We start from the raw sequence: 5,730 nt of genomic DNA, 5'->3' as shown, positions 1-5,730 counted from the left end.
GGTTAGTAAAAAGGCGAACAAGCTGTTTCAGTTGAGGATGCTTCGGAATATCGCAGTTACAATACATTTTCTCCACTTTTAACATGAGAGCAACAATGAGCCAACCATGGCTTTGTAACCTGTTTAAGATGATGCTTGGTAATGTAATCTACTTGGACAACCTAGCCACAGGTGAGATTTATGCATTATTTTAAGTACTTTCAATGACTTTGTTTCATATTTACTAGACAAAATGCTTGGATGGATATGTCTCATTGACTTTGATACGAGTTTTAGCTATAATTACGTGAAAACATGCTACAAATTCAAATAGCTATGTCTACAAGCTAGCTAGCGTTAGCTATTTGCTAGCTATTTTTTGTTAGCTAAAACATGCTACGTTGTTGGGCTAAAACCCTGAATTGTATAAAATAAAACGTGCTATAAGGTATAGTTTTTCATTTCTCTGGGTAAACATGATAACTACAAGTTTATATTAATATGGCAAAATATGCTAGCTATGCGTTTTAGTAGCCTAGCTAGCTAATTGGTCTAGTCTTGGTATTGGTCGGACTATTCGTAGTTAGTTGTGGTTACTCAGGAAAAAGGGCTAATGCTAGGTGTGAGTGTGTGGGAGACTGAAAGAAAGTCTACTGTATGTGTGTCTGCCTGTTACAGCTACTTATCAGGGATATTATGAGGGATTAAGCCTGGAATAAATTACAATAATTTCACATTAATCCTTGTACGTTTTGTTTCTGCAAAGTTTGTTTTACATTTGACATAATTCCAGTTTACTGCTGGGGGGAAACAAGCACAACATCAGAGGGAACCTTAATGACAGCCACTACATGCTGTATGCTTGGTAAGGTTCACAAAATAGATTTGAGTGCTAAAACCTTAATGATTGGGAATATGTGCATGCTGAATTCTGTGGGCTGTGTATGTTTAATGACTAACTTTGATAGCTAAGCTAAGACTTAAAAATTGTAAAGAAAAAGTCCTGACTAAACCAAGTGACTCATATTATGCCTCAAAGTCCTACAGACCTGCCAGGAAATTAAGTTCCTGTGCGTTTGTCTGTCTTATTCAAACATATATGTACTGTAAGGTGGGAGGGTGTTGAAAACTAGCATTGAGAATCCTTTTTTTTGTTCTCCCACACATCTCAGTTTGCCTCTCCTTCTGTGGTCCTTTTTAAAATCCCATCTAATATTATACATCCATCCTCATTTAGCTTAAGTAGTGCTGTTTTTTTGTCATGGTTTCATTATGCTCCATGGCTGCTCTGGTTTGAAGGACAACGTGCTAATGGTGGGTAGGCTTTAGAGATGGAGGGAGAGTGAAAGAGGCAATGCAATCAAGGGTATGATACCTTTTTTTTCCCTGTCACTGGTTGTTTAATGGCATCTTGTACATAAACACCCAAATACAGACTCACTCACTGTGGTCTTTGATTTGCATCCCCAGGGTTCCACAGAAGGTAGAAAGGCAACTCTACAACAATACCCCCCCTTGGCGTCAGATGTTTAGGCCTAGCAAGCCTTATCTTTCAACTGATCAATGGGTGCTACAGAACTCCCTCCACTCTCTAAGGGCTAGGCTGCAGTCAAATAGGACTGCGTCAAACCACATCAGCTTGTACCAGGCCTGTGTTATGCTCCTTGATCACGCTGCACACTGCGTAGCAATACAGGAAAAAAGAATTTGTCCTGAAATCTACAACTAGCAGAAATTAGGCTAAAACCGTGGACTTAATTTAGCTGACCTGGTTGGAGAGTGAGGAGAAGTCGGCAGAGATGAGTCGGAATAGGAGATTACGTGTGTGTGTGTGTGTGTGTGTGTGTGTGTGTGTGTATGTGTGCAGATGAAAACGTGAAGAAAAGAGAGCTTAAACTCAATTCCTTCTGCACCACACACATCACCCCCTGCACTGTGTGACTCTCTTTCCCCCTCTCTTATTGTAAGGTTCTTAGGCCCTTCCTTAACTTTTAATAAGAGTTTTTAATAAGTCCCCAGATCATGGCTTGGTCGGTCAGGGCATCTATTTCATACAGCTCTACTTAATCTCACTCTAAAATAGATCTGTTACTTCCACTCTCTAACTCTTAGACTCTTATTATTTAGGCAGTCTAGCAAAGGTATATGACGAGATGTGCCTGCCAGTTCTACTTCTTTTAGGAAGGATCAATGGGGAAGTTTTTACAGCAAGAAAGGGCACATGATGGCAATGATGAGGACATATTTTTTTTGTATGAATCTATGAACTATCGACAGCCACACCGAAAATGTCAGGTGAAGTCAGAATTAGGCCATGTAGAGATTTAGACTATTAAATCCTTCTTTCAGCCAGTGAAATGTTTGGCCTCTTGTGACTGTACCATTGACCAAAAGTGACTCAGCCATTACACACACGTGCACACAATTTGAATTGCTAAATTGGCTCTTAAAATATGCTATCCGTGCTTAGCGCTCCCAGTTTCCACGGTCTTCATGGTGATGCTATGGTGCATTTGTGTGTCATACTTTAGTTTCAGTCTCTTTGGCCTACTTAGGCGTGTTGTAAGTAGCACACTGAGCAGCTTCTCCCATCCCCGTGGACTTGGGCTGAATAATTGAGTGGCGCTGAGGCCGGGTAATAAGCTACACTGCCGCTGTAATAACCTGCCGGACAATGTGTGTGAGTGTCTCAGTGAGTGTGCACGCTCATATTGCTCGTGCAATGTAATGACTGCTATTACTCCAGGGCTTGGGAAGCAGACATGTTATGTGAGCTTGTGTGTTTTGTTTTATTTATTTTTTGTCTGTATGCAGGCTACGAGAGTGGCATACATGCACAATCTGTCTTGTGATCTGGGCTCTGCTCAACTAGTCTTTTTTCTTAGGAAGGTTGTCACTGTCCAATGTGAGGCGAGTGCAGATTTGAGTTATGCATGCGTAACTCTTTGACAAGTAGCCTACAAGATGCTAACTATACTTCTGTATGTAATGTAAATACATTCAAAATGGACGTACTTAACAAAGTTGGTTCACTGCTGGCTACAAGTTACCATCAAACACAACGGGGGCTGTCAGTTGAATGGTGTTTTGTGCTAGCGTTAGCAGTCAAACTAAAACGTTTTTAAAGTGTTTCCCATCTTCTGTTATTGTTTGTAATGAAGTTTATTATTTTAAGGCTTTCAAAAATTTCAGTATGACATGCCTTAAACAGTTTAAATCTGCAATTGACTCACGTCGGGCAGTGACAAAGGTTCCTAACTGAGTAAAATAACAGATTAGTGGCAGCCATGATAAGGCCTAGTCAAATTCTCTAAATGTTAAATAACAGTACTTCAGTAGGCTTGTTCCAGATTAACCAGGCCTGGGCAGAATCTATCGCCGATGATCTCTGCTCAGTTCAACAAGACTCCTGTTAGATGCACAGCACGAAGACTAAAATGAAAAGGAATAAAAAAAGACTTTTTAGTGCAAACTGCATAATGACACAAACCTTTAAAAGGTGCCCACATGTATTTCATTACTTTGTGGTATTGTCTGGAGTTCTAACATGGACTCTGTAACTTGGTTACCTTGTTTCAAGCCATTCTAGCGTGGCATAGAAAGCCTGCACGGAGACTCCGCTCCATTTGTGCTAGTTCTCATTAATCTTCAACAAGCTAAGCTGCTTGATTCTGATTGGCAAACAGCTAACCAATGAGAGCCTGGCTATCAGCATCCTTTACCCAGCACAACTGGGCAACTTCATGAATAGTAATGAGCTCAGGCAACATGACGTCAGACTGACCAGCTGTTGTGATTGGCCTGATTTCTCTGCTTATTTCAGTGGCTAGAGCTGACAGAGGAGGTAGCAGTTCATTTTACATTCACCACATAACACAAACACATATGAACCTAACATATTACAAAACATGCAAGTAAATCGTTTTTGTGTGGCAGAGCATCTTTTTTAACAATAAACTTTGTGACTGTCCTGTAGGCCTGCACGATTAATCGTTATTTAATTGCGACCTTGATTCTCTCTGTTCACTATTTAATTTTCAAATAACTTATTTAAAAAGAGAAAATTAATTTGAATTTTTTTTAAAACTTTGATTCTCATTTAATTTTATAAGCCGACTGCATCACAGACGCTACTACCTTCTGTGAGTTTTAAACAGACTGTGAAAAATAGGTTTTAAAGTGCTGCAATGCTTTCCCTTTGCTTCATTGAGGCCTCTATGTTTACAGGCTTGTGGTGATCCGCAATGTGCTGTAGGTGCCTAAAAAATTCTGTTTGGTACTTCGAATTCGTTTTTTGTCATGGTCAAAAAATTGTAGCAGAAAATCATGATAACAATTCTAAGCAAAAAAATCAAGATTCATATTTTTCCCAGAATTGTGAAGGCCTACTCTGTTGTTGTCATTGAACTGATAAAGGACTAAATTAAGTGCAAAGGAATGTAATTGCCTTGTTGCTGAAAGGTGCTGTCATCAGGGCATATAAACCGCTGTTGGGCTCGCTTGTCTCAGAGGAGGTGTAAAGTCAACAGAACCGCAATTCGCTCAGTCAACATGCAGAGAGGATAGATAAGCTTGGGCTTACACGCTCGGACAGTTTTGGAACCAAAATTTGGCATAGAAAGATAAATAATTAGATTTTCGCAATGTTGTTAAGGCGGCAGGCTGTGTCGCTAAGGGGGCCGCCATAGCTACAAAGTGCTGCAGGAAACCCTGCAGATGATCCTGTCCGCTGTAATCCGCAATTACCTAGCTTGTCATTACCTTTCTTAAGTCATTTTGTCTAGAGTTAAGTTCAAATTTCATTAGTCAGTCCCACCCGGATTTTGCGGATTTTTTTGAGATTGTTCCGGCCCAAAAGGCATGATGTTGCAGGAGCTTTCGTAAAAAATTGCGATAGAAGTTGCAGTGTTTGTTGCAATGAAGTTGTGGGAGACAGGCCACTCTACAGCTGAGTGAACCCCTCCCCTGCTGTAATCAAAACCCAACATCACTTAGATCCCTTAAATAGTTTATGTTCTAAACCTGGAATACCTCAAACCCATTCTCCAGTTTCACTTGGCCTGGTCTGCTTTAATCTCTGTATCGGATGACTAACTGATTGCTGCTTGTTTAATTTGTTGACTCTATTTAATAACTCAAAAATAAAATTAGGAGCAAAATTTAGTTGGTAACCAGATGTTGTGTATCACATCTTCTAATGCCACCATCTTTCCTCTTGCTTTGTACCTTTTCACAGATGAAAGCAATGCCTCCTGGTAACTGAAACATGACAAATCAGAGGGAGAATGGAAGAAAAGCCATTTATCAAGAAGTTGATGTTGACAACTCCTGTTTTTCTGCAGTGTCACACCTAGGTAAGTGTTCTTTCTTTCGTGTGTGTGTGTGTGTGAAGTTACCCTACTTGTTGTGTTACATGCAATAGTCTGCTGCAGGCAGGCACTTCCTCTTGGCAACCTATGTCGCTTTACCTCTCTCCTCTTGTCAGTCTGTCAATGTCTCCATTTTGTTTTGCCATTTTAACCACTAACTGACAACTAATATAAGTATGTCAATGTTGTATCACCTTGTTGCTAGGCATTGGTAACTCAGTGTACACAATCACTTACCCAGCTAACTAACTTCTGAAATCACACTAAGTTAAGGCTGTCTGTGTGATGGATGTCTCATCTCAGACAGAGCGTGTGTGTGTGTGTGTGTGTGTGTGTGTGTGTGTGTGTGTGTGTGTGTGTGTGTGTGTGTGTGTGTGTGTGT

The 5,730-nt window shown here is 40.3% G+C and overlaps 1 long non-coding RNA gene across 1 annotated transcript in view; it reads left to right on the top strand.

The window, feature by feature from the left end:
* The window catches only part of LOC117950004, a 20,495-nt gene continuing 14,765 nt past the window's right edge, over nt 1-5,730 (top strand). The window contains exons 1-3 of the long non-coding RNA XR_004657784.1: nt 1-171; nt 773-844; nt 5,216-5,333. This is a non-coding gene — a long non-coding RNA (uncharacterized LOC117950004). The remainder of the gene's footprint in view (nt 172-772; nt 845-5,215; nt 5,334-5,730) is intronic.

This window comes from Etheostoma cragini, chromosome 9 (genome assembly GCF_013103735.1).
Source record: "Etheostoma cragini isolate CJK2018 chromosome 9, CSU_Ecrag_1.0, whole genome shotgun sequence".
In the NCBI taxonomy this organism is placed as follows: domain Eukaryota; kingdom Metazoa; phylum Chordata; class Actinopteri; order Perciformes; family Percidae; genus Etheostoma; species Etheostoma cragini.
The sequence above is the reverse complement of the archived record's forward strand: the minus strand, read 5'-3'. Positions and strand labels throughout refer to the sequence as shown.